Genomic DNA, 18,845 nt, shown 5'->3' with positions numbered 1-18,845 from the left:
TAGTTTCGCTCACCAAGCAAGGAGTTTTGCATGGAGGTCAATCAGTGTCGATTTTGGTCAACAAAAAAATAGATGGCTTATTTGCTATGTATTTATTTGCTATGTGAGGTTTATTTGACCCAATAGAAGTTTCCTAAGCATGTAGATAGGACACGTGACATCCCCACAACTTTGAGAAAAAACACTTTATATCGGAGTTCGAGATGTCCATGCACATAGAATGAGGCAAGATGCACAGCATCTTTCTCCACAGTATACAAAAAAAAGATTTCAACATCCATTATTTCACCTTTCCTTGAAAATATCATGTTTACATTTTCAACTTTATTTTCCATGTTTATGATTTATTTCATTTTAAATTCAATACATGCAATTGGCCCCATACTTTTGATTCATCTCGCTCTGTTGAAACAGAGCACAAACTCTCGCGATCTTTCCGTGCTTTGTGAACAGCCTCTCGGTCTGGCCGCAAATAAGCTGCTTGCGCATCTCAGCTGACGCGGCGGGAACGGGAGAGCTCGAGACCCTGGCGGAGGTGAGTTGTGTTTCCGGTAATAAAGAGTCTCTAACTTCATGATAGATAGTGTTAGAGTACATGGTACTGAGAGTTACAGCTCCGTGTCACTTAGCTGCGCTCCGCTGTGAAACAGGGTGTCTGACAGGGCTGAATAAGGAGAAGAGACCGCTGGTCTGCAACTAGTCACGGAGAATTGTCCTTCCTCTCTCCATCCCAGCCCGAATCTCCTTTCCCTAACATGTGTATGCATCTAACCCACACCCTTATAAGTATGTATATTCATCAGTCGCAGCTCGATCCGTTTCTAAACAGCTCCTGATGTAAAGCCCGTTCTGTTCGCTCCTCGCCTTGCGCTGTGAAAGGCGACATTGTATTCGCGAGACCCAACCGGGCTGCTGCTGCTGCACGTGACTAAACCCCGCTGTAATAACGGTATATCTGAACCCATAACCTCACCCATCTGCTCTTATATCATCTAGCTGAAGGTGAGACGTGTGTGTGTCAGTCAGTCCCATGTTTCCTATGTGAGTTGTGTGGAACAGTGAGTGAAGGAATAGGACTAATAGTCTTATTTCTTCCTGGAGCATACAGACTCCTCCCCTCTCTCCTCTCCCCCACTCTCCTTTCCTCCCTTTTATCCTCCTCTCTCCAGTCCTTTCCTCTCCTGTCCTCTTCTCACCTCTCCTCATCTCTCCTCCTCTCATCTCTCCTCCCCTCCTCTCCCTTGTCCTCTCCCTCCTCTCCTCCCTTTTATCCTCCTCTCTCCTCCTTTCCTCTCATCTCCTTTCGTCTCTCCTCCTCTCATCTCTTCTGTCCTCCTCTCCCTCCTCCTCTCATCTCTCCACTCTCTTCCTCTTCTCCTCTCTCCTGTCTTCCTCCCTCTTCTCTCCTCTGCTTCTGACTACAGAATTGTGTGTGTACATCTCTACAGGAAGAGGAAGTGACACACTATAGCTGCAGAGTTCCATATTTAGAATGGTTGGAAAATAACTGAAGCTCTGTGTTTTAACACAGAGAACACTTCAGAAGAGATAGTAATTACTATTCCATCTTTTTATCTGAGAGGGGCAGATGCAACAACAACTGCAATAGCAAGAACAGTAGGAAAAATATCACTCGTAAAACATCTATAAAAAGAATAATAATTGGAATGACAGCCACAACCTTTTATTATTAGTAGTAATAGGTTATAGGTCCTTAGTGTGCCTGTGCGTATGTACCAGGGTTTCCGTTAGGGAAATGTGTCTCTGGACCCATATGCATTGGTTGGTAATCTGATTATGGCATCCACCCACAGAATCACATTTACATTATGGTAGTTCACCCACAGTGCTCAGAATGACAGAATTACATTTACATTATGGTAGTTCACCCACAGTGCTCAGAATGACAGAATTACATTTACATTATGGTAATTCACCCACAGTGCTAATTCACCCACAGTGCTCAGAATGACAGAAATCACATTTACATTATGGTAGTTCACCCACAGTGCTCAGAATGACAGAATTACATTTACATTATGGTAATTCACCCACAGTGCTAATTCACCCACAGTGCTCAGAATGACAGAAATCACATTTACATTATGGTAGTTCACCCACAGTGCTCAGAATGACAATGCTATTTACATTATGGTAATTCATTTTGGCAGACCATGCAACTCCAGGATGCAATGAAGTCCTTCTTACCAAATTCCGATGCACTTTGAAGAAGTTAGAGTAACTGTCCACGTTTACTTTTCCTCAGCCAACGGCAGCAAAATCACTAGTCTGTCACAGTACTGTCCCCAATAGTACAGAAGTGTACCTATTCTATTGGTCAGCTCGTCATTCTGTGAGAAAAATAAATAGCCTATTCCAAACAAACTCTGGGACAGTTGTGGGACAATAGATCCCAAATTCATACCAGTAAGCCTAGGCTACATCCCAAAACGTATTTAAAAGTATTGAGGCTGATGCAACAGATCAAAACATTTTTTTTTTTAAATATTGATAAAATATTGACTGCTAATATGACCAGGATTATCATCAACTAGCATGGGATGCTAATATGACTAGGATTGTGCCTTTGGCTACTGTAAAATTAAAGAAAATGTATTTGAAAACTAATACAACACGAGTGAAATAGGTTACTGGTTTCAATGTCATATGGAAATCTTTATTTTTATTTTTTTACATTTTAGTCATTTAGCAGATGCTCTTTTCCAGAGCAATTAGTGTTAAGTTCCTTGCTCAAGGGCACATCAATAGGTTTTTCACCTAGTTGGCTCGGGGATTCAAACCAGCAACCTTTCGGTTACAGGCCCAATGCTCTTATCCACTCAGCTACCTGCCGCCCTAAAATAAATGCCTCCACATTTATAGAAATGGATTTTGGCTCGGCTACTTTGAAGCAAAGTGCCTCATAATTTGAAGTAAAACGTTAAGGTTTCACACAATTAAGTATGTTTTTAAAATGCATTCTGCCTCCAGCTCATTGCAGTGGTGTGTGACATGCTGAAGCCTACGTACCTAAGCACTTGAATGGAGAATGGGAAGAGCGCTTCAATAACCAGTTAAGAAATAAAAATAGTAGCTCTGTAGCTCTATTTTATCCTTGAGATGTTGATGCTTTGTTTCTAAATGTCAGCAAATGTTTTATGGCTTCATAGCATTGTTGCTGAGGCAGGTCTGGCATATCACACAGACCGGTACTGGCTGTCTAGCTACATAAGTTAGCTGGATAGTTATCTGAAGTAGTGGGCAACTGCTATCAGGTTGTCGTGTTATTATCAGATTTAGCCTGTTCCACCGTTTGCAGAATGCATACTGGCATTTCAGTCAAGGGAATCTGGACACAATGTGGACAAAGTAGACACATTTAAATGTAGGTGTAGATCCATGACGTGTCGGAATTCAATGATCAGAATACAAAAGCTGCATGAACTGTCAAGTCTAGACACGGCCAGAGAGAGCATGCAGGCTGTGCAGCAGGGCTAGCTTGTGTGTGTGTGTATTTGGTGTTGCTATACTTCGCAAGTGGTCCTAGTGCAAGTGTGTATTAGAGTCAAATATATGCCGCGGACCAAATAACCCCCCAATCATATTCAAGACAAATATTCTGCAGACCGACAAGCATTCCTCCATGGACCGGCGCCGGTCCACATACCTGGGTTTGATAAAGACTGCTCGAGTAGATTTAATGAAACATGATGTTTATCCTGCGCATCTTTTACAGCATGTCATTGCTTGCCTCGTTGCTCCAGTGGTTTGCAAGTGATTTCCATTTTTCTAATGCTGTCAATTCTTTTGGGTCTTCTTTTTCACTGTGCTCATCTCTCTGTCTGTCCTGTGCAACTATTTGCAATGCATCAGTGCAACAATGTTATCATGAGCGGCCAAAGTGATCACACCATCTCCTTTCCCAGACAGTTCATTTGACCTGATACTGTAGGCCTATTTTACATTCAGTTGACCTTTCGCTAAGCACTGCCCAGAATGTTGGGGAACCAATGGCTGTGCTCCGTTTGATAGCAACTGGCACTAACAATTCTTACCAGTGCTGCTAATGTAATGACCATATATCCATATATGTCCATATATTTAGTTACTTTGTCCCTATATTTAGTTACTTTGTTCCTATATTTAGCAACATTTCAGACCCTTCCAATGACTTTGTCCCTATATTTTGTTACTTTGTCCCTATATTTAGTTACTTTGTTCCTATATTTAGCAACTTTAGACCCTTCCAATGACTTTGTCCCTATATTTAGTGACTTCTCAGACCCTTCCAGTGACTTTGTCCCTATATTTAGTTACTTTGTCCCTATATTTAGTTACTTTGGCCCTATATTTAGTTACTTTGGCCCTATATTTAGTTACTTTGGCCCTATATTTAGTTACTTTGTCGCTATATGTAATGACTTGTCCCTATATTTATTTACTTTGTCGCTATTTGTAATGACTTGTCCCTATATTTAGTTACTTTGTCCCTATATTTTGTTACTTTGTCGCTATATGTAATGACTTGTCCCTATATTTTGTTACTTTGTCGCTATATTTAGCAACTTTTCAGACCCTTCCAATGACTTTGTCCCTATATTTAGCAACTTTGTCACTATAGTTAGCGACTTTTTCTCATGATTGGGTAATTATTGGAGTTAGGTGTGTTAGCTGGGGCAAAACTGATACCAATCAGGCCCTGAGGACTGGAATTGCCCACCCCTGCACGAGCACCTAGGCTTGTGCTTGAGAGATTGTTTATGAGATCTTTGGTAATTTTCTATAATGTCTGCAACGTGAAGTGAGTCATTATTAGTGAATGTGCATTAAGCATGATTCTTGTTTTAATTGTGATAATAAAAAAAGGGCATTTTCGTAGACAAACTTGAAAGCCAGACCAGCAAAAAGATGGTTAAACTATTTGGATAAATTAATTAAATTATTAATTTCACAAGTCCTGAATTCAGTGTGTGTGTTCTAGAGGTCGAACGATTCTGATTTTTCAACGCCGATACCGATTATTGGAGGACCAAAAAAAGCCGATACTGATTAATCGGACGATTTTTATATATATATTTGTATTAATGACAATTACAACAATACTGAATGAACACTTTTATTCTTACTTAATATAATAGATCAATAAAATCAATTTAGTCTCAAATAAATAATGAAACATGTTCAATTTGGTTTAAATAATGCAAAAACAAAGTGTTGGAGAAGAAAGTAAAAGTGTAATATGTGCCATGTAAGAAAGCTAATGTTTAAGTTCCTTGCTCAGAACATGAGAACATATGAAGGCTGGTGGTGTTCCTTTTAACATGAGTCTTCAATATTCCCAGGGAAGAAGTTTTAGGTTTTGTTCCACCCTGACCTTAGTTATCTTTGTTTTCTTTATTATTTTGGTTAGGTCAGGATGTGACGAGGGTGCTGTGTGTGTTTTTGTCTTGTCTAGGGTTTTTGTACATCTATGGGGTTTTAGTATGTCAAGGTAAATGTAGGTCTATGGTGGCCTGAATTCATTCCCAATCAGAGGCAGCTGTTTATCGTTGTCTCTGATTGGGGATCCTATTTAGGTTGCCATTTGCCGTTTTGGGTTTGTGGGTTATTGTCGATGTGTAGTTGCCTGTCAGCACTCGGTTTATATAGCGTCATGGTTATTTTGTTTAGTGTTCTTTCTTTATTAAAATAAGTATGTATTCATATCACGCTGCGCCTTGGTCTCATCAATACGACAAGGTTGTAGTTATTATAGGACTATTTCTCTCTATACCATTTGTATTTCATATACCTTTGACTATTGGATGTTCTTATAGGCACTATAGTATTGCCAGCCTAATCTCAGGAGTTGACAGGCTTGAAGTCATAAACAGCTCAATGCTTGAAGCACAGCGAAGAGCTGCTGGCAAACGCAGGAAAGTGCTGTTTGAATGAATGCTTACGAGCCTGCTGCTGCCTACCACCACTTAGTCAGACTGCTCTATCATAGATTTAATTGTAACAACACACAGAAATACGAGCCTTCGGTCATTAATATGTTCAAATCCGGAAACTATCATTTTGAAAACAAAACATTAATTATTTCAGTGAAAACGGAACCGTTCTGTATTTTATCTAACGGGTGGCATCCCTAAGTCTGAATATTGCTGTTACATTGCACAACCTTTAATGTTATGTCATAATTATGTACAATTCTGTCAAATTAATTACGGTCTTTGTTAGGAAGAAATGGTCTTCACACAGTTGGCAACGAGCCAGGCAGCCCAAATTGCTGCATTTACCCTGACTCTGCTTGCACAGAATGCAAGAGAAGTGACACAATTTCCCTAGTTAATAGAAATTCATGTTAGCAGGCAATATGAACAAAATATGCAGGTTTAAAAATATATACTTGTGTATTGATTTTAAGAAAGGCATTGATGTTTATGGTTAGGCACACATTGATGCAACGACAGTGCTTTTTTTCGTGAATTCGCTTGTTAAATCATCCCCCGTTTGGCGAAGTAGGCTGTGATTCGATGCTAAATTAACAGGCACCGCATCGATTATATGCAACGCAGGACAAGCTAGATAAACTAGTAATATCATCAACCATGTGTAGTTGTGAAGATTGATTGTTTTTAATAAGATAAGTTTAATGCTAGCTAGCAACTTACCTTGGCTCCTAGCTGCACTCGTGTAACAGGTAGTCAGCCTGCCACGCAGTCTCCTTGTGGAGTGCAATGTAATCGGCCATAATCGGCGTCCAAAAATGCAGATTCCCGATTGTTATGAAAACTTGAAATTTGGCCCTGATTAATCGGCCATTTCGATTAATGGGTCAACCTCTAGTGTGTTTGTGTAACAGTGTTTGTGTAACAGTCTATGTTCTCTGCTGCTTGTGTTAAGGGTGTCAACATGGGGAAGTGGAGGTGGTTCCGTGTCTCTCTGGTTCTGGGTTCAGTCTTTATGATCCTGTTGATTATTCTCTACTGGGACGACGTTGGAGCCTCTCACCTCTACCTGCCCCCCCCTCTCCCCCCGGCCCGCCCCTCACCACTCCCCCACACACCCAACCCCCTCCTTCCTCTCCGACATCAATGCCTTCGTAAACCAGTTCCTGGAGGGAACCAATGATCCTACAGATTCCGCCCCCCCAGACTCTGCCAACCAGTCAGAGCACGCTGAGGAGCGGTATGTTCCCCGGAGGGAGTGGAAAGTCCATCTGACGCCCATCGACCCCGAGAAACGACTAGGACAGGTAATCCTAACCCTCCCTCTCAATGCAATTCAATGTAAGGGCTCTGTTGGCATGGGAAACATATGTTTACATTGCCAAAGCAAGTGAAGTAGATAATAAACAAAAGTGAAATAAACAATACAAATTTACAGTAAACATTACACTCACAAAAGTTAAAAAGAATAAAGACATTTCAAATGTCTTATTATTTGCAAATAGTTAAAGTACAAAAGGGAAAATAAATCAAACTTAAATGTGTTTGTTCTTCACTGGTTTCCCTTTTCTTGTGGCAACAGGTCACACATCTTGCTGCTGTGATGGCGCACTGGGTTTGTTTTTTAATTCTTTGTAGGTCTGTGTTTAATCTGAGGGAAATATGTCTCTCTAATATGGTCATACATTGGGCAGGAGGTTAGGAAGTGCAGCTCAGTTTCCACCTCATTTTGTGGGCAGTGAGCACATAGCCTGTCTTCTCTTGAGAGCCAGGTCTGCCTACGGCGTCCTTTCTCAATAGCAAGGCTATGCTCACTGAGTCTGTACATAGTCAAAGCTTTCCTTAAGTTTGTGTCAGTCACAGTGGTCAGGTATTCTGCCTCAGTGCTCTCTGTTTAGGACCAAATAGCATTCCAGTTTGCTCTGTTTTTTTGTTAATTCTTTCCAATGTGTCAAGTAATTATCTTTTTGTTTTCTCATGATTGGGTCTAATTGTGTTGCTGTCCTGGGACTCAGTGGGGTCTGTTTGTGTTTGTGAACAGAGTCGCAGAACCAGCTTGCTTAGGGGACTCTTCTCCAGATTCATCTCTCTGTAGGTGATGTCTTTGTTATGGAAGGTTTGGGAATTGCTTCCTTTTAGGTGGTTGTAGAATTTAACAGCTCTTTTCTGGATTTTGATAATTAGCAGGTATCAGCCTAATTCTGCTCTGCATACATTACTCTGCATGTTTTACGCTGTACAGGATGTTTTTGCAGAATTCTGCATGCATGTCTCAATTTGGTGTTTGTCTCATTTTGTGTATTCTTGGTTGGTGAGCAGACCCCAGACCTCACAACCTTAAAGGACAATGGGTTCTATAACATGATTCAAGTATTTTTAGCCAGATCCTAATTGGGATTTTAAATGGTATGTTCCTTTTTATGGTATAGAAGGCTCTTCTTGCCTTGTCTCTCAGATCGATCACAGCTCTGTGACACTGATGTTTAGGCCGAGTTATGTATAGTTTTTTGTGTGCTCTAGGGCAACGGTGTCTAGCTGGAATTTTTATTTGTGGTCCTGTCAACTGGACCTTTTTTGGAACACCATTATTTTTGTCTTACTGAGATTTACTGTCAGGGCCCAGGTCTGACAGAATCTGTGCAGAAGATCTTGGTGCTGCTTTAGGCCCTCCTTGTTTGGGGACAGGAGCACCAGATCATCAGCAAACAGTAGACATTTGACCTCAGATTCTAGTAGGGTGAGGCCGGTTGCAGACTGTTCTAGTGCCCTCACCAATTCCTTGATACATATGTTGAAGAGGGTGGGGCTCAAGCTGCATCCCTGTCTCACTCCACAACCCCGTGGAAGGAAATTGATGTTTTTTTTGCCAATCTTAACTGCACACTTGTTTTTTGTGTACATAGATTTTATAATGTCTTGTTTTTTCCCCAACACCATTTTCCATCAATTTGTATAGCAGGCCCTCATACCAAATTAAGTCAAAGCTTTTTTGAAATCAACAAAGCATGAGAAGACTTTGCCTTTCTTTTAGTTAGTTTGTTTGTTAATTAGGGTATGCAGGGTGAATACGTGGTCTATCATACAGTAATTTGGTAAAAATACAATTTGACATTTGCTCAATGCAGATGATTTTCCCAAGGTTGCTGTTGACAAATATCCCACAGTAGTTATTGGGGTCAAATTTGTTTCTCTCTCACCTCTCACTCTTGTTTTCATGCCTGTCGCTCTCTCCCCCCTCCGCTCTCTCCCCACTCTCTCTCTTTTCAGGAGAGAAGGCGGCAGCGTCTCCATGACCTCTGTCACCATGGTGATGACCTGGCTTTTCCGGGGAAGAACCGTTCGTTTGACGACATCCCCAACAGGGAGCTGGATCACCTGATCGTCGACGACCGCCACGGTATCATATACTGCTACGTCCCCAAGGTACACACACACACACACACACAAACGGCCACGGGCTCATATTGTTTTATTTAACCTTTATTTAACCAGGCAAGTCAGTTCAGAACAAATTCTTAACTGACCTATTTACAATGATGGCCAAACCCGGACGACGCTGTGCCAATTGTGCGCCGCCCAATGGGACTCCCAATCACGGCCAGTTGTGATACAGCCTGGATTCGAACATGTAATGACGCCTCTAATCAAATCAAATATGTTCATGAAGCCATTTTTACACCAGCCTAAAACCCCAAACAGCAAGCAATGCAGATGTAGAAGCACGGTGGCTAGGAAAAACTCCCTAGAAAGGCCAGAACCTAGGAAGAAACCTAGAGAGGAATATCCGATATCACAAGGTGCTATACAGAAACCCAGCCTAAAACCGATATCACAAGGTGCTATACAGAAACCCAGCCTAAAACCCCAAACAGCAAGCAATGCAGATGTAGAAGCACGGTGGCTAGGAAAAACTCCCAAGAAAGGCCAGAACCTAGGAAGAAACCTAGAGAGGAACCAGGCTGTGAGGGGTGTTCAGTCCTCTTCTGGCTGTGACGGGTGAAGATTATGGCCAAGGTGTCCAAGATGTTCAAACGTTCATAGATGACCAGCAGGGTCAATTAATAATAATCAGGGGGTGCAACAGGTCAGCACCTCAGGAGCTAACCACTGTGATGATTATTATTTGACCCTGCTGGTCATTATGAACATTTGAACAATCGTTACCTGTAATTAATGGCACCTGTTTGAACTTGTTATCAGTATAAAAGACACCTGTCCACAAGACTGAATCTGCAATAGGTAAGCAGCTTGGTTTGAAGAAATCAACTGTGGGAGCAATTATTAGGAAATGGAAGACATACAAGACCACTGATAATCTTCCTCGATCTGGGGCTCCAAGCAAGATCTCACCCCGTGGGGTCAAAATGATCACAAGGACAGTGAGAAGAACAGTGAGCAAAAATCCCAGAACCACACGAGGGGACCTAGTGAATGACCTGCAGAGAGCTGGGACCAAAGTAAAAAAGCCTACCATCATTAACACACTACGCCGCCAGGGACTCAAATCCTGCAGTGCCAGACGTGTCCCCCTGCTTAAGCCAGTACATGTCCAGGCCCGTCTGAAGTTTGCTAGAGAGCATTTGGATGATCCAGAAGAAGATTGGGAGAATGTCATATGGTCAGATGAAACCAAAATATAACTTTTGGTAAAAACTCAACTCGTGGTGTTTGGAGGACAAAGAATGCTGAGTTGCATCCAAAGAACACCATACCTACTGTGAAGCATGGGGGTGGAAACATCATGCTTTGGGGCTGTTTTTCTGCAAAGGGACCAGGACAACTGATCCGTGTAAAGGAAAGAATGAATGGGACCATTTATCGTGAGATTTTGAGTGAAAATCTCCTTCCATCAGCAAGGGCATTGAAGATGAAACGTGGCTGGGTCTTTCAGCATGACAATGATCCCAAACACACCGCCCGGGCAACGAAGGAGTGGCTTCGTAAGAAGCATTTCAAGGTCCTGGAGTGGCCTAGCCAGTCTCCAGATCTCAACCCCATAGAAAATCTTTGGAGGAAGTTGAAAGTCCATGTTGCCCAGCAGCCCCAAAACATCACTGCTCTAGAGGAGACCTGCATGGAGGAATGGGCCAAAATACCAGCAACAGTGTGTGAACCTTGTGAAGACTTACAGAAAACGTTTGACCTCTGTCATGGCCAACAAAGGGTATATAACAAAGTATTGAGAAACTTTTGTTATTGACCAAATACTTATTTTCCACCATAATTTGCAAATAAATTGATTAAAAATCCTACAATGTGATTTTCTGGATTTTTTTTTCTCATTTTGTCTGTCATTGTTGAAGTGTACCTATGATGACAATTACAGGCCTCATCTTTTTAAGTGGGAGAACTTGCACAATTGATTGCTGACTAAATACTTTTTTGCCCCACTGTATATTGTATGTATATTTATATTATTATTTATATTGACTGTAGGTGGCGTGTAGTAACTGGAAGAGGATCATGATCGTGCTCAGTGAGAGTCTGCTCCAGGAGGGAGTTCCGTACAGGGACCCTCTGGCGGTTCCTCAGGAGATGGTCCACAACAGCAGCCTCCACTTCACCTTCAACAAGTTCTGGAAACGCTACGGGAAGTTCTCACGACACCTGATGAAGGTCAGTTCACTTCTAATCTCTTACCTCTAACACGAACCCTGATGGTGGTCAGTTAACAGCTGACACGAACCCTGATGGTGGTCAGTTAACAGCTGACACGAACCCCGATGGTGGTCAGTTAACAGCTGACACGAACCCCGATGGTGGTCAGTTAACAGCTGACACGAACCCTGATGGTGGTCAGTTAACAGCTGACACGAACCCTGATGGTGGTCAGTTAACAGCTGACACGAACCCTGATGGTGGTCAGTTAACAGCTGACACGAACCCTGATGGTGGTCAGTTAACAGCTGACACGAACCCTGATGGTGGTCAGTTAACAGCTGACACGAACCCTGATGGTGGTCAGTTAACAGCTGACACGAACCCTGATGGTGGTCAGTTAACAGCTGACACGGATGGTGGTCAGTTAACAGCTGACACGAACCCTGATGGTGGTCAGTTAACAGCTGACACGAACCCTGATGGTGGTCAGTTAACAGCTGACACGAACCCTGATGGTGGTCAGTTAACAGCTGACACGAACCCTGATGGTGGTCAGTTAACAGCTGACACGAACCCTGATGGTGGTCAGTTAACAGCTGACACGAACCCTGATGGTGGCAGTGCACAGCTGGCATATTTGGTTTAATTTATTATATAAAGCTGAAAGTGATGTATTCAGTGCATTTGGAAAGTATTCAGACCAGTTTTTCCACATTTTGTTACGTTACAGCCTTATTCTAAAATGGATTAAATTGTTTTTTCCCCCTCATCAATCTACACACAATACCCCATAATGACATCACAATACCCCATAATGACAAAGCAAAAAACAGTTATAGAAATTTGTGCAAATATATTAAAAATAAAACTTCAATGTCATTTAAATAAGTTTCCAGACCCTTTACTCAGTACTTTGTTGAAGCACCTTTGGCAGCGATTACATCGTACAGTCTTCCTGGGTATGATGCTACAACCTTGGCACACCTGTATTTGGAGAGTTTCTCCCATTCTTCTCTGCAGATCCTCTCAAGCTCTGTCAGGTTGGATGGGGAGCGTTGCTGCACAGCTATTTTCAGGTCTCTCCAGAGATGTTCGATCAGGTTCAAGTCCGGGCTCTGGCTGGGCCACTTAAGGACATTCAGAGATTGTCCCGAAACCCCTCCTGCGTTGTCTTGGCTGTGTGCTTAGGGTCGTTGTCCCGTTGGAAGGTGAACCTTCACCCCAGTCTGAAGTCCTGAGCGCTCTGGAGCAGGTTTTCATCAATGATTTCTCTGTACTTTGCACAGTTCATCTTTCCCTCGATCCTGACTAGTCTCCCAGTCCCTGCCGCTGACAAACATCCCCACAGCATATGATGCTGCCACCACCGTGTTTCACTGTAGGGATGGTGCCACCACTGTGCTTCACTGTAGGGATGGTGCCTCCAGACGTGACGCTTGGCAGTCAGGCCAAAAAGTTCAATCTTGGATTCATCAGAGAATCTTGTTTCTCATGGTCTGAGAGTCTTTAGGTGCCTTTTGGCAAACTCCAAGTGGGCTGTCATGTGCCTTTTAATGAGAAGTGGCTTGATTTGGTGGAGTGCTGCAGAGATGGTTGTCCTTCTGGAAGGTTCTCCCATCTCCACAGACGAACTCTGGAGTTCTTTCAGAGTGACCATCGGGTTCTTGGTCACCTCTTTGACCAAGGCCCTTCTTCCCCGATTGCTCAGTTGGCCGGGCGGCCAGTTCCAGGAAGAGTCTTGGTGGTTCCAAACTTATTTCATTTCAGAATGATGGAGGACACTGTGTTCTTGGGGACCATCAATACGGCAGAAATGTTTTGGTTCCCTTCCCCAGATCTGTGCCTCAAGACTATCCTGTCTCGGAGCTCTACGGACAATTCCTTCAACCTCATGGCTTGGTTTCTGCTCTGACATCCACTGTGGGACCTTATATAGACAGGTGTGTGCCTTTCCAAATCCTGTCCAATCAATTGAATTCATCACAGCGGGACTCCAATAAAGTTGTAGAAACATCTCAAGGATGACCAATGGAAACAGGATTCACCTGAGCTCAATTTCAAGTCTCATAGCGAAGGGTCTGAATACTTATTATAAATAAGGTATATCTGTTTTTATTTGTAGTATATTTTAAAACATTTCTAAAAACCTGTATCAACTTGTACCTTTGTCATTATGGGGCATTGTGATGTCATTATGGGGTATTGTGTGTAGATTGAGGGGGGAAAACATATTGAATCGTTTTTTAAAATAAGGCTGCAACGTAACAGAATGTGAATACTTTCCAAATGCACTGTGTATTTGTTTTGAAGGTGGTTTTAATAAAGGTGGTTTTGTTTGTTGTCAAGGTGAAGCTCCAGAAGTACACTAAGTTCCTGTTCGTCAGAGATCCGTTCGTCCGCCTCATCTCAGCGTATCGGAACAAGTTTGAGCAGCCCAACGAGGAGTTCTACCGCCGATTCGCTCTGCTCATGCTCCGTCGCTATGGTAACCACTCTGAACCTCCCGCGGCAGTGGGCGACGCGCTTTCCTGCGGGAATCCGGCCCTCCTTCTCAGAGTTCGTCCAATACCTACTGGACCCCAAGACGGAGAGCGACGCCCCTTCAACGAGCACTGGAGACAGGTCTACCGGCTATGCCACCCCTGTCAAATACAGGTAATATATGAAAATACTAGATTATTATCCAATGTCTAAGAATAAGTATTTTGGCAGAAGTAAGGGCCAACAAGATCCACCTTCTTGTGAAAGAAGAGTGAACTCTGTTATCTAACTCTAATGTAGAGCTCAACATTCTGCATTTATCAGACCAGCAAACATCAGTCCCCACTACTTTACAAATAACATGGATTCTACTATTCTACCAGTGCAGTAGAGGGATGGGTCCTTAAGATAGGACTGATTGATCCTGTGGCTCAGCTGCATCTCCAACAGCCATTCAGCAAGCTTGTATAAATGTGTTACCCATTTCTTTCTAGGTTGTATTGAACATGTTCAGTCATAAGGACCATTCATCAGAGGACATGTCACTGTGTAAATCTGCTTCCCATTGTTTTTTCACCTTTGCCAATGGGTCAGCCATTTCATCTAGTAGACAAGAATATAAGGGAAGTCAAGCCTTTTCTATTATTTTGTTTAAGCAGCAACCTTTCAATTGGGTTGGTAGTCAGACAACTCTGCAATTGTAGGGATTTCCAAAACTTGTGTCTTGGGGCAAATCAAATGTTACAGACAGATGTTCAAAGATATCAATTGTGGACCTGTCAACAAAACAAATTGTATTTCTATGAAAACTACCCCTGTCTACTGAGGGTAAATATTGGTATTTTATTTGTAAAAACCAGTATCCCCTTTGTTATTATGGGTTATTGTGTGTAGATTGATGAGGCAAATGATGTTGCAAAAGCAGCAGCTACTCTTCCTGGGGTCCACATAGAGCACACAGCACAGAACACACAGCACAGAACACACAGCACAGAACACACAGCACACAGCACAGAACACACAGCACAGAACACACAGCACAGAACACAGAATATGATACAGAACGTTGATAGACAAGAACAGCTCAAGGACAGAACTACATACATTTAAAAATGGCACACACAGCCTACATATCGATACATACACACACACACACTATCTAGGTCCAATAGGGGAGAGCCGTTGCGTTATCTGTTTCTTGAAACCAGGTTTGCTGTTCATTCTCTCACTATGAGACGGAAAGGGATACTGTTAACAAAGAAGAAAACAGACTGATGCTGGTGCGTGCTAGTCAATTTGTTTGGGTTAACTTTCTCTCTCTCCCCCTCTCTTCCAGTATGACTTTGTGGGTCAGCTGGAGACGGTTGAGGAGGATGCTGAACAGCTGCTGAGGGTTTTGAAGGTGGACAACGTGGTTGACTTCCCCCCCTCTCACAGGAACCACACGGCCAGCAGCTGGCAGGAGGACTGGTTCAACCGGGTGCCCCTAGTGGCCAGGAGGGGTCTCTACAGGCTGTATGAACCAGACTTCAGACTGTTTGGCTACTCCAGACCAGACTCCCTGCTAGACTGACTGACTACAACTACACTCAGAAAAAATGGCTTTTCTAAAAGGGCTCTTTTCTTGTCCCCATAGGAGAACCCTTTTTGGTCCCAGGTATAACTTTTTGGTGGTGAAACAGGTTCTACTTAGAACCTTTTTAGTGATGAAACTGTTCCACGTAGAACCTTGAATTAATTAAACCGTTCTACTTGGAACCAAAAATAGCTATTGTCAGTGGGTTCTCCTATGGGGAAAATCGAAGAATCCTTTATGGTTCCAGGTTGTACATTCTTTTCTAAGACCAGCCAGACCAGAGTGCTGCATCTTCTGCTCTTGTTCTGGACTCAGCAGGAGAACAGAGGAAAGTTAGAGTTAGGTTCAACTTCCTTTGGAGAAGACTTGGACTCCTGACTGCTGGAACCCTGGTGGCTTTGATGTCATCATGGAACCCTGGTGTCTGTCATATCATCATGGAAACCTGGTGTCTGTCATGTCATCATGGAACCTTGGTGTCTGTCATGTCATCATGGAACCCTGGTGTCTGTCATGTCATCATGGAACCTTGGTGTCTGTCATGTCATCATGGAACCCTGGTGTCTGTCATGTCATCATGGAACCCCGGTGTCTGTCATGTCATCATGGAACCTTGGTGTCTGTCATGTCATCATGGAAACCTGGTGTCTGTCATGTCATCATGGAACCTTGGTGTCTGTCATGTCATCATGGAACCCTGGTGTCTGTCATGTCATCATGGAACCTTGGTGTCTGTCATGTCATCATGGAACCCTGGTGTCTGTCATGTCATCATGGAACCTTGGTGTCTGTCATGTCATCATGGAACCTTGGTGTCTGTCATGTCATCATGGAACCCCGGTGTCTGTCATGTCATCATGGAACCCCGGTGTCTGTCATGTCATCATGGAACCCTGGTGTCTGTCATGTCATCATGGAACCCTGGTGTCTGTCATGTCATCATGGAACCTTGGTGTCTGTTATGTCATCATGGAACCCTGGTGTCTGTCATGTCATCATGGAACCTTGGTGTCTGTCATGTCATCATGGAACCCCGGTGTCTGTCATGTCATCATGGAACCCTGGTGTCTGTCATGTCATCATGGAACCCTGGTGTCTGTCATGTCATCATGGAACCTTGGTGTCTGTCATGTCATCATGGGACCCCGGTGTCTGTCATGTCATCATGGGACCCCGGTGTCTGTCATGTCATCATGGGACCCCGGTGTCTGTCATGTCATCATGGGACCCCGGTGTCTGTCATGTCATCATGGGACCCCGGTGTCTGTCATGTCATCATGGAACCTTGGTGTCTGTCATGTCATCATCAAATTTATTTATATAGCCCTTCGTACATCAGCTGATATCTCAGGGTGCTGTACAGAAACCCCAAACAGCAAGCAATGCAGGTGTAGAAGCACGGTGGCTAGGAAAAATTCCCTAGAAAGGCCAAAACCTAGAGAGGAACCAGGCTATGTGGGGTGGCCAGTCCTCTTCTCGCTGTGCCGGGTGGAGATTATAACAGAACATGGCCAAGATGTTCAAATGTTCATAAATGACCAGCATGGTCGTATAATAATAAGGCAGAACAGTTGAAACTGGAGCAGCAGCACGGTCAGGTGGACTGGGGACAGCAAGGAGTCATCATGTCAGGTAGTCCTGGGGCATGGTCCTAGGGCTCAGGTCCTTTGAGAGGGAGAGAGAAAGAAAGAGAATTAGAGAGCGCATATGTGGGGTGGCCAGTCCTCTTCTGGCTGTGCCGGGTGGAGATTATAACAGAACATAGTCAAAATGTTCATAAATTACCAGCATGGTCCCTGGTGTCTCTCATGTCATCATGGAACCCCTGTGTCTGTCATGTCATCATGGAACCCCGGTGTCTGTCATGTCATCATGGAACCCTGGTGGAACCCTGGTCACTACTGATCATCCTATGAGGAGTTGGACTGTTTGGGAATTTGTTGTTTTCTAGTTGTTTTTAATGTTCACTTATTTTCCAGCGGTAAAGTTAAGCATGAAAGGGATTTTTTTGTGTTTTATGTTTTAATGTGGAAAGGAAATGCCTTGTTTCACAGTGACCGATGCCAACATTATCACCCTTGTATAAGGAAGCCATCAGGACCTGAGGAGTTGTAGGGTTATGTTGAAGGGAATGATTTTCTGAAACAAACCCAATGGGCGTGCTACTACTGGAAGCATGGGGAAACATGTTACAACATGTTACCGGTTAAAAAGAGGAAGACAGGGTTAGACAGGAGGTTAGGGTTAGACAGGAGGTTAGGGTTAGACAGGAGGTTAGGCTTAGACAGGGGGGCAGGGTTAGACAGGAGGTTAGGGTTAGACAGGAGGTTAGGGTTAGACAGGGGGGCAGGGTTAGACAGGAGGTTAGAGGGTTAGACAGGGGGCAGGGTTAGACAGGAGGTTAGAGGGTTAGACAGGGGGCAGGGTTAGACAGGGGGCAGGGTTAGACAGGAGGTTGGGGTTAGACAGGGGCAGCTTTAGACAGGGGGTTAGGGTTAGACAGGGGGTTAGAGAGTTAGGGTTAGACAGGGGGCAAGGTTACACAGGAGGTTAGGGTTAGATAGGGGGCAGGGTTAGACAGGAGGTTAGGGTTAGAGTTAGATGGGGTTAGATGGTTCGAGTTAGACAGGGCGTTAGAGGGTTGGAGTTAGACAGAGGGTTAGACGGGGTTAGAGGGTTTGGGCCTTTGGTTGGAATGAAAATGAAAAGTTTACACAAAGTATTTTTGTAAATAATACTTTTTTTAACTCATTTTTCAAATATACAGAACAACTGTATGTTTGAGGTCTTAAAGGGATGACCTGTCTGTCGGGCTTAAAGGGATGGTGTCAGTGTTTTATGTACCTTGCTAATGCTATGTAATAGGGTTGTATAGGGATGTGCACAATGATAGTCTGTGTTTACTGTGAACTGTTGTCTGTTGTCTGTTATTTCATGATAATGATCTGTGCCACAAACCTCGTCATTCACAGAGTAGAATCTACATGTTGGGTTAGAGTGTTTCCATCTGACAGTACATCAACAGGATTGTACATCAACACAATGGTTTTAGAATCCCTTAGAGCAGAATAATCATGTTGTTCTAGAATCCCTCAGAGCAGAATCATCATGTTGTTCTAGAATCCCTCAGAGCAGAATCTTCATGTTTCTCCTATACAGAATGACTAACATTATTCTGATGTGGGTCCATGTCTTGATTTCAGTATTCTAGTTTTATTGGATTTCAGAATGATGTATATTTCATCAGGATATCA

The 18,845-nt window shown here is 43.3% G+C and overlaps 1 pseudogene; it reads left to right on the top strand.

Annotated features, from left to right (window-relative positions):
• Nucleotides 1-241: 241 nt before the first annotated feature.
• On the top strand, nt 242-16,218 carry LOC135529525 (carbohydrate sulfotransferase 12-like; annotated as a pseudogene).
• Nucleotides 16,219-18,845: the final 2,627 nt, after the last annotated feature.

Source organism: Oncorhynchus masou, unplaced genomic scaffold (assembly GCF_036934945.1).
Source record: "Oncorhynchus masou masou isolate Uvic2021 unplaced genomic scaffold, UVic_Omas_1.1 unplaced_scaffold_1177, whole genome shotgun sequence".
Taxonomy (NCBI): domain Eukaryota; kingdom Metazoa; phylum Chordata; class Actinopteri; order Salmoniformes; family Salmonidae; genus Oncorhynchus; species Oncorhynchus masou.
Note: the sequence above shows the minus strand (reverse complement) of the source record. Positions and strands in the feature narration are given on the sequence as shown.